The sequence below is a fragment of the Macadamia integrifolia genome, chromosome 14, assembly GCF_013358625.1.
Source record: "Macadamia integrifolia cultivar HAES 741 chromosome 14, SCU_Mint_v3, whole genome shotgun sequence".
Lineage (NCBI taxonomy): Eukaryota > Viridiplantae > Streptophyta > Magnoliopsida > Proteales > Proteaceae > Macadamia > Macadamia integrifolia.
In genome coordinates this window covers 17,392,689-17,403,124 of record NC_056570.1, presented here as the reverse complement: position 1 = coordinate 17,403,124, position 10,436 = coordinate 17,392,689, and the positions used below count along the sequence as shown (strand labels likewise).

The 10,436-nt window shown below is 40.6% G+C and overlaps 1 protein-coding gene and 1 long non-coding RNA gene across 3 annotated transcripts in view; both read left to right on the top strand.

Annotated features, from left to right (window-relative positions):
- The window catches only part of LOC122060512, a 19,622-nt gene extending 10,902 nt beyond the window's left edge, over window positions 1-8,720 (top strand). Inside the window, exon 2 of the long non-coding RNA XR_006134430.1 lies at window positions 3,415-8,720. This is a non-coding gene — a long non-coding RNA (uncharacterized LOC122060512). The remainder of the gene's footprint in view (window positions 1-3,414) is intronic.
- The window catches only part of LOC122060511 (glycoprotein 3-alpha-L-fucosyltransferase A-like), a 38,751-nt gene that overhangs the window by 14,327 nt on the left and 13,988 nt on the right, over window positions 1-10,436 (top strand). The window lies entirely within an intron of this gene.

Here is a 10,436-nt window from a genome sequence, read left to right as displayed (position 1 = left end):
TCAAGTGTTTTTTTTTCTTCTTCTTATTGTTATTATTCTTCTTCAGCCATCTCAGGTAAGTAATCTGAATTTTTCTGCAGAAATTTTTGGGTTAAACTCTCTGTTTCCTATTCTGTCGACCTAGTCTCTTTGGAGTTCTGGCCACCCGATGGCTTTGAGTTTCTGGTCGAGTGTTACCCTTGTTGTATGGAAGACTCGATCCAATTTTTAGAGTAATCTGACCAGGGGATTGTCTGATATATTAAATCTTTCAAGTCTGGTCGATCTCTGTTCTAACTCACTTCTGTCCAAAATTCTGGTTCGATTGTTCCAGCTGTTGATGTATTAAAATTGGTAGCTGTTGTTCATGGTTCAGCCTCTATTTTTCCTGGTCTCTATTCAGCTACAGAAATTCTGAAACACTGAGATCGATGGACTGCTGATTTGTTATTGCTTTTTTCTGATTTATTATTGCTGGTATATTGGGTTCTTGGTTGTTCTTTGGTTTACAAGATCCTGTTGTTTGGGTCTAGTTTGGCTTGTCAAACCTATCCCTACATTACCCAAACAATACAAATATGACAAGGAAACAAAGAAATAAAACCATCAAATAAACCCTCAAGGATACAATACCCCTATAGGAGCAAAACAAGTCCGAAACCCAACCCGATAGAAGAGAGAAAGACCTGCTATAGAGCTAGAGAGAGAGAGAGGTGTGGCCAGGTCTGTAGGAGTTTGATTGAGCTGCAATCTTGGGCGTAGATAGTCCCTAGGGAGGGTACAAAAACCCCCAAAGTTGAGAGGATTCTGACGGCTGGTTGTGAAGTTACAAACTTTCTTGATTTTCTGACCTAGAAGAGAGAAAACTTCAAGATTCTGCAGAACAGCTATTGGACAGATCTGGACAGCTCCAAGAAGAGGACTGAGTGGTCTAATAGCAGCCTAGAACACACCCTTAAAAGGGTTTACATATCAGAGGTCAAAGGAGGGAGATATGGAGATCAATCTCTCTCCTAAAATCTTCATTGATGCTGGTCGGTTCTGGACTGTAATAGCTTCTAACAGAATCTGAATTGTACCTCTTGAATGTTACAGAAATAAAATAGAAAAGAATAATAGAACAGATGAGGGGTTGAGAAGGGTGAAAGAGAATGAAGGAATGAGTATCTCACCCCTTAGGTTTTGGGTATCACACTGCTCAAAGGTTTAGGCATCTCACCTCTCAATAACATCTTTTTAGCCAAAAAGTAATCTCTCAATAATTCATTCATTCAAATCTCTGAAATATCAGTGCATAGGCTCCTCTATTTAAAGAGGGCAGAATTACAATCATACCTTGACTAGGAGCTAGTTTCTAAAGAGGACTAGACACTCCTATTACAACTAGGAATTCAAGATAAGACTAGGATTAGGACTTTATGACTCCAACATAGAGTAGGACTAACTAACTAATAGTCCATATAGGACTTTACAACCAACCAATGGCCTAATGGTCCTTTATTGAATTAAATAACAACTAATTAAACTAATGAATTAAATCCCGTTTTCCTACCTTCTACCCATATTTTAGGCCCATTAAAGTGGCCTATTTCAAAGAAACCCATGGGATCAAAGGCCCAACACATACATAACACAACCCAAGGCTTATTTGCAATAAAATAAGTCCAAGTGACTTATCTACATCAATGTGCTTCTTACTTGTGCTTGCCTTATATGGTTGCTTCTTTGATTCAGTAGCTTCTTTGGAATGGGCCTTTCAATATTCTTCAAAACATGTTGCCTTCGTACTTGGGCAACCCTTAACTTATCTTTCACTTGAGGTATGTTGAGTGGGTTTAAAGTAAGAGGCTTGCCTTTGTGATCGAAGAAACACTGGTTCTTGGTACCACCCACCTAGACATTATTGTCATATAGCCACAGTCTTCCAAGTAACACATCAGTTAGCACCATAGGAATTACATCACACCACACATTCTCTTCATATCTTGAGATCTTCAATGGCACAAAACACCGCTGAGTTACAGCCATGGTGTTATTGTTTAGATGTGACACCTTGTAGGGTTGTGGATGGGGTTCGGTCTTGAGCTGTCCCTCAATCACAAAAGCTTGAGACACCACGCTTACACAACTTCCTCTGTCCACAATCATTTGAGCCTTGTGAGGTCCACTAGACATCAACGTATAGAATATGTTATATCTCCTCCAATCTTCTCCCTTTGATTCAGCCATCAGAATTTTTGCAACCGCATTAATAGTAGTATATAGGTCATCATCTTCTTGTGCATATTCAGCCTCATAATCATCTTCCATTCCTTCAAACGGCGACATTCACAGCCCAATCATCATCTTGGGGCTTATGGACTTGCATATCCAAGTTGGATTTGATTGCGGTGATGATGGAATTGGCCCTCCCCCCATTTAGGACAGAATTTGGCATAGTGTTCGATGCCACCACAATGGAAGCACTTCATAGCCGCCATCTCTCCCCCAACCATGGGACTCTTACCCTTATCCTGTGTGACTTGTGGAGCTCGGGTAGGGAATCCACTAGGTTTATTTGATGCAAATGGCTTCTTAACTTTAGCAAGCTGATTATACCTTCTAGGGGCTGATTTGATCAAATCTTCTGCCTCTAAGGACTTTTCAATACATTGATTCAAAGTGGAAAGTTCTATTACTCCAATTTTATTATTTTTATCATGGATATCATGTCATAGCACCAACTTGAATCGAGACATGAGCAGTTTCTCATCCTCGCGATAAGCACCTGTACATGAGAGTAAATCATTAAACTTATCAGCGTATTCCTTGACAGTCATGATACCTTGTCGAAGAGTGTTGAGCATGTCATAGGGACAACGCCGGTATGTTGGGGAAGGTATCTATCACTGAGTATTAATTTAAATTCCTCCCAATTGTGAGGTTCTCTCCATCTGCGGATAAGTGTATCCTCTTCAACTTTCCACCAATCCTTAGCTCCACCTGTAAGCTTGGTGATAGCCAGTTGGACATTGCTTTCCTCAGACATACGGAACCACTGAAAATAATCATCTAGTGCATTCAGCCAGTCATGGAAATAGAGAGGGTCATGTTTTCCATTATATTCCTTCAAGTCCAACTTCACCTTATGAGTGTCATCATGGGGAAATTGGGGTCCATCATGTTCATCAAACCCTTCACCTCCACCATACGTACGGGCTAGTATGTTCCTTTGAACAGGGATTGTAAACCTTCTTGGTGCATTATTGTTTTCATTCACTGTGGGTTGAGCATTAGATTGGGCAGCAGTGGCCTCTTTCAACTATTCAAATTTTAGGTCCATATTGTCCATCCTTGTGTTCAACAGTTGGAGGGATTTCATCACGTCCTCCAATGAGTATTGGTTAAAGCCCTCTTCAGCCATAGCTCTGATACCACAACTTAGTGTAGAAGTAGGTTACCCTAGGTAAACAACTCCCAATATGTTAAGCTCAAACCAATGTAAATCTGTTCCCTTACTTCAGTCTAAACAGAAACCAGATTAAGAGCAACACACAAGGGATACAAAAACCAGCAAAATAGACCCAAATATTTACTTGTAACTTCAGAGAACAATTCAGCAACAAATGACCCAATAACAGAAATCGATGCCCAAAGAAGAACAGGGTCTCAGCCAGGCCAGAATTAGAGTTACCTGCGGTTGTAAGAGGAAGTCTCAGAATGGATCGAGTAATTCTCTTGGAGGCTGGAATAAGACCTTAGAAGGGTTTCCTGATCAGACTTCAGGTTTAGGAGATGTGACCAATCGATGGAGCTTCAATATCCTCGCTTCCTTTGCTGAAATCGATTCTGGTTTTATGCACTTACTTGATCCACACAGCAGTCAATAACAGAAAACAGAAAAGAGAAAGTTAAAGAGAAGATTAACAAGATAGATGTGGGTGGGATTGGCTATCTCAGCCTGGGTATCTCACCAACAGCTATCCCAGCTGTTGTCTTCCTTTCTTAGAAGAGGGAGCAAGCAAAAACTGCAGCAACTTCATTAATTCAATAGTGTCTTGTGTCTACAGCAGACCCTCTTTATATAGGGGTCTGAAATTACAAAATAGAAGCTCGACACAATCTAGAAACTAAATAAAATAGAAGCTAACAAAATAGCAACTAACTTAAATTAGAAACTAATGCAAAATAGAAACTAACTCTATCTTCTAATTTAGGAAACAAAATAGCAGCTAATAGGACTTCCTAAAACACAACCATACTACTAGAATAGGAAACTAAAAATAGGAAACTAAATCAGCAACATAAGGATCTTCCTATGCTGGGCGGTAGCTGCTAGCTGCTCTTCAAAGGCTGGCGGTAGCTTTAAGGCTGCTCTTCTTCTTTCTCCTTCGATAATGGATCCCATGATGGGGATCTACATCAAGATTCTTTGGCCGACCAGGAGAAGGGGCGATGAGGCGTCAACATCATCGTAGGGCTTGAGTGTTTGTACATTGGCAAACGGTTGTATCCAACGGAAGGGAGAGTGTGACCATTGGTAGGAGCTCAACGGAGCATCGGGCTGGTGGGGGAAGCAGATGCGTGGTTCAAGTGGTCTCTAGGGGAGCTAGATGCCGAGATATTGGCTCTCCGGCCATGACGGTGGCTTCTGTGCGAGTTCTGACCATGGCTAGGGTGACAGGAAGAGATATCAGCTTGGGCGCGAGGAGGAGGGTATCTGCTGGAATACTGGGAGGGAGCTTCAACGAACGATGGTTGGGTACGAGCTTCATCAACCCAAGACTGGGAAGGAGCTTAGAGCTAGTTACAGGAGTAGGGACCGGGGGGGGGGGGCTGCTTTGAATGGTGGCCAAATACGTTGCAATGAACGCAGTGGTGAGGGAACCAATCATAGAGAATGGCCGGCTGGAAGGAAAACCCCTCATCATCCATAATCATGACCGAGGAGGGTGGCGGTGCATCAGCAGAAACTTCTACGCAGATGTGTGCAAAGGCCAAAGGATCTATCTTCTTCATTTGTTCGTCAGAATAAAGAGGGTTACCAACCACAGAGCCTATGATGTTCAAACTTTTTCGCACCAGAACTGGAGGGGAAGGTTGGGAAGAGCGATCCATAATGGAATGGAGTGGAGATCAGCCTTGCTGAGTAGATTGTACTGGTCCCATGATGAAGACAGGCTTCTTTTCAACTTGCCAAGGACCTCCTTTGAGAGCAGTCAACTTGCCTCCTTCGTCAGAGAAATTGAAGATGATGATACCGTTGTTGAGTAGGTATGTGGACATCGTGCCACTTGAATTCTCCATTGTTTGAATAGTGAAGTCTTTACAATGTTGAAAGGAGGTCGGCTGCCAAGTAAATGGCCACTCAGAGGGGGGGTTGCTAAGGAGGGAGTTCCAGGCTTTGGGGACAGATGGAGAGGCAGATAGGGAGGAGGAGGAGAGGGAAGGTTCATTGCCATGGCCCAAGGCCACCGGGAGGTGGTCAGACATGGGGACTCTTGTCATGAGGTTAGGTTATGTATGGTCACCTCCAACGCAGAATATCCATACTTGGTTTCTTAGTAATTGTTAGAAAGAGTGTCAAATCAATATCTTAATTAAACCCAAAACCAGAATTTTAGGAGCATTGTCACAGCAGCAGATCAGCAGTTCTGGCTGGAGCCTTGGTGGAGGGTCACTTCTGCGAAGGTCTTCTATTAAGATATGTACCAAAGTACATTAAATGTCAGTAGTTAGTCACAACAGAGGGAGTGTCACATCGTGATATAGGTTAGCGTAGTAGTTTATTGTTAGTTTAACTCTTACCTTTGTTCCTCTTGTAATTAGAAATTGCTGGTTTTAATATAAAGGCAGAGCACCACAATTAAGTAAGCTGAGTCTATCGTCTTTCAACACATCCTCTCTCCCATCATTCTCTTCTCTCTTCTACATGCAGGCACTGATTTCAGATCCTAGTTTTGCTACAGCCCCTTGTTTAAAATCGTTGCCACTAGGTGGCTTGTGTGTTTTTCTTCTTCCTTCGGGAGTAAGTGATGTATTCCCTTGCATCAACCCTCTCTGGCTTGAAAGTGTGCATGCCCTGATGAATGTAAAAGTGACATGTTCTGCTTGTAGACATCCTGGTTGAGTTGCTTAAAATCGTCGGCATGGATTCAAGTGCAATCATTCCTCGATCATCCCTTCCATTTGACAAGAAAGGTATGATAGCTATCACCATTCTGTACTATAGTGTATCTTCCATCGATGACATCGTCAATCTTGTCCTTTAGTGGTGTAGCGAATTGGGGTAACTGAAGAGAATGATCTGCATCGCCCTCATCTGAATGTTGACTCATAAAAAATTAAATCTGCCATGTTGAAGACATTACTGATGGTCATATCTGGTGGCAGTTCAAGAACATAAGCACTAGGGCCAATCTTCTTCAGCACTTTGTAAGGACCATCTTCTGTGGATGGAACTTGTTGTTGGAGCCAGGAGCGAACCTTTTCAGATTTATTCGTACCATCACCATATCTTTGGGTTTGAACTCGACGTAGTGATGGTGACAAGCAGCCGTAGCTTTATATATGTCATTATTAAGAGCAATTCGTCAGTCAGTGTACATAAGTGTGCATCTCAGTGATATGCTGGATAAACTCATCCGCTTCAATACTGACTCGTGCATGAGAAGGTAGGGGGACCAAGTCAATCGGCTTCTTAAGCTGAACTCGAGTATGATCTCGAATGGAGTACGTCCCGTAATGCAATTAACCGAGCTGTTATAAGAAAACTCGGCTATGTCGAGTATGGACAGCCAGGTCTTCTCATAATCCCTCACAAGGCAATGTAAGAGATTACCTGAACTTTGATTGACAACCTCTGTTTGACCATCTGTCTGAATGAAAGGCTGCAGAGAATTGCAACTTCAGCCACGTCTTCCAGAAATAGCTCATAAACTTTACATCTTAATCCAAGACGATCAACCCTGGCAACCCATTTAGATGTACAGTACAACCTATTTGAAAAAGTGGGTTGCAATGTGACTTGCATCAAAGGTTTTTGGCTTGAATGAAGTGTGCCATCTTGGACAACCTGTCAACCACCACGAATATAGAGTCATGCTTATCTCTACTAGTGCGTGAGCTAAACATGAAGCCCATGTTGATATGAATCCATGGTGTGTGAGGAACAAGCAACGGGAATATAAGGCAGTGTCTTGCTTCCTTCCTTTCGCTAGCTGATACGTGTGGCACTGTTTGATTACATGCTCAACGTCCCTTTGAAGATGTAGCAAATAATAGCGGTCAGTTCACCAGGAGCGGGGTTTTCTCAAGTCCAAAATTTCCACCCAATCCTCCCCCATGCAATCCCCGTATTAGATGTTGTCATGGAGATGATGCGAGGATGCACAATAAAGCACCCTTGAAAAGAAAACCATCATGAAGAGAATATTTGTCCACCTCTTGCTGTAATTTTGACATATAACAGAAAGTCCCGGTCCGTGGGTTACTCAGACTTGATATAATCAATACTCATGGCATGTGCTGAAAATGTATAAAAATGTATATAAGGTGTTACACACCTTGTTCAATGCATCGTCCACAATATTTTCTTTTCCTGCCTCATATTTGAGAGAAAAAATAAATTTCTATAGGTCATCCATTTGGCATGTCTCCAACTTACCAACTTCTAAGAATGTCAATGCTTCAAAACTTTATGGTCGGTAAACAAGATTATTTTTTTCCGATTAGGAAATGCCGCCAATGCCTTTGCACTTGTACCACCTTGTTCATTTCCAGATTGTATGTAGAGTAATCTTGGTGTTCAGTTTCTCTTTATAGAAGGCTATAGGATGACCTCCGTGCATGAGAACACCACCGATGCCTATGAGACAAGCGTCTGTAGTCACCTCAAACACCCTATCAAAATCAAGAAGTTGTTAAACATGTGCCGTTTTCATTTACTGTTTCATAAGAGCGAAGGCGTTGGTGGCTATAGTTGTCCACTCGAATTCTCCCTTGCCTTAAATGCATAGTTATTAAGGCAGAAAGACGACCGAGGCGTTTAAGGGTCTTCTGAAGGGTGGGCATAAGGCATCACCTTATCGAATAAGGCTTTCTAGTGTTATTATTTTATATAACCATTTTATTTGGCACAAATAGTATATCAAAACTTATATAATTCTACTTATATGCTAAATAAAGATTAAAGATTCATACCAATGCAAGATATTCATTAGGAAAACAAATCAATAGAGTGAATAAACTAAGTTCATCTTCATCATAGCAAATAATATTACTATGAAAAAAAATTATAAATATAAAGAAAAAAAGATTGTTAAAATATATAGTTATTTATTACACTTACCAGTTACCTCTATGATGCTAAAATGAGTGCCTAAGGTCATCCACTATATTTTTACTCGTCAGTCTAATTAGGGCTGCATCTAAGGTCAGTATCATTGGAATGGGGAAAAAAAATTATATAATTCTACTTATATGCTAAATAAAGATTAAAGATTCATACCAATGCAAGATATTCATCAGAATAATAAATCAATAGAGTGAATAAACTAAGTTCATCTTCATCATAGCATATAATATAACTATGAAACAAAATTATAAATATAAAAAAAAAAGGTTGTTAAAATATATAGGTATTTATTGTACTTACCAGTTACCTCTATGATGCTAAAATGAGTGCCTGAGGTCATCCACTTATTTTTACTCTTGTCAGTTCTGATTAGGACTGCATCTAAGGTCAGTATCACTGGAATGGGGAAAAAAAAAAACCAGGAAAGAAGGAGAAGAATGAAAGAATAGAAGGGAAGTCTCGGTGGTGGGAAGAAGAATGAAGGAAGAAGTAGGGATTAAGGGGAGAGGAGTAGAAAAAAAAAATAAGAATAAGAAAGAAGATTAAAAAATAAAAGGAAAGAGATCTCTGTCAGTAATAGAGAACTGAAAAGAAAAATAAAAAAAATAAGAAGAAAAAGAGTACCTTGCCGGAGCTGGTGACTTGAGTAAGACTCGCCAGAGGAAGAATCACCCTAAGAGAGTCACCGAAGGCGGAATCAATGGAGGAAGGAACACTGGTGCGCTGGTTCTCCCAAACGAAGAAGAAAACAGCCAAAAGGATTTTTGCAATATGTGATTTGTTCAACTAAAGGGTTTTTTTTTCCTTTATATAGACTTGATCCCATAGTTCTCAAGTGTATAGAATTCCCATAGACTTTCCAATCACAACAAAAGATATGGAATTTGGTCATAAGGTGTCGCCTTACTTGAAACCCATAAAGCGCACGGCTGTCTTAGCCCTCCCATACTGCCTTAACGCTAAGGCGTTGCCTTAAATAACTATGCTTAAATGCATTTGGTGATAGGTGCCATAATGGTGCTTGAAACCTTTGATGAAGCATCTATCAGAAAAAGCCAAACCATGAAAACTGCACACCTCTGTAAGTGTTTGTGAAGTAGGCTAATCAACTATGCTTTGAACCTTCTTCGGATCATCTTTGACACACTTTAATGATACTATAAAAGCGAAGGAAAATCACCTTGGGCAGCATGCAGGAGCACTTTTTCAAATTGATGTAGAGTTTCTTAGGCCATTGCACTTGTAAAGAAAGCTAAACCAGAACCTGTGAAGAAGAGAATGGAGAGAGAGACAAAGAGATTAGGGGAGTAAGGCTTGTGCCATAGGTGATATCCGTCCTATCACTAGCCAGTCTCTCTATATTAAATCTGAAAACAATTACATACTTTAGTAGGATCTAAAGACATGATATGAGTAGGACCCTAAAGCCTAATAGGAAAGTCTAACTAACAAAGATAACTTGTAACAAATACCATCCCATGGTATGGAGGTCTAGGGACACCTATAGACCTCCAACCGACACATACACTCTAACACTCCCCCTCAAGCTGGAGTACACATATAGCAAAAGAAAGCTCTAGCTTGGAACAACAAGAATAAACATTGAAACAACATCAGTCTTGAACTTATATTGAGCATTCATTGACGCCAGTAAGCTTGGAGAGAACTTCAATCAATCATCATAAATCCAACAGCAATACCAGCTCAAGCCTACATCAATCACCAGCAGCAATAGTAGAAATCCAACCGTGAAAAACAATAGTAATCCAAAAATATATCATAGCATCCAACAACAACAAACGCCCTTCCCAAAAGAAGGCGCTCCAACAAAAGTGTAGCATCCAACAGCTACATCAAAAGTCCTTCCCAAGGAAGGTACTCTAATAAAAGTGTAGCATCAAATAGCTACATAAAAAACCCTTAACAAAGAGGCACTACAACAAAAGTGTAGCATCCAACTGCTACATTAAAAAAACTCACAAGCCTCAAATAGTGTAGCATCAAATTGCTAGGGAGTAGGGACCAAATAGCATTAGGCTGCTGAATATACCAAACAACATCATGTCGCAGAATATAACCATCTTCAAAAGATAAAACATATGCCGAGGACATACTCGAGCAA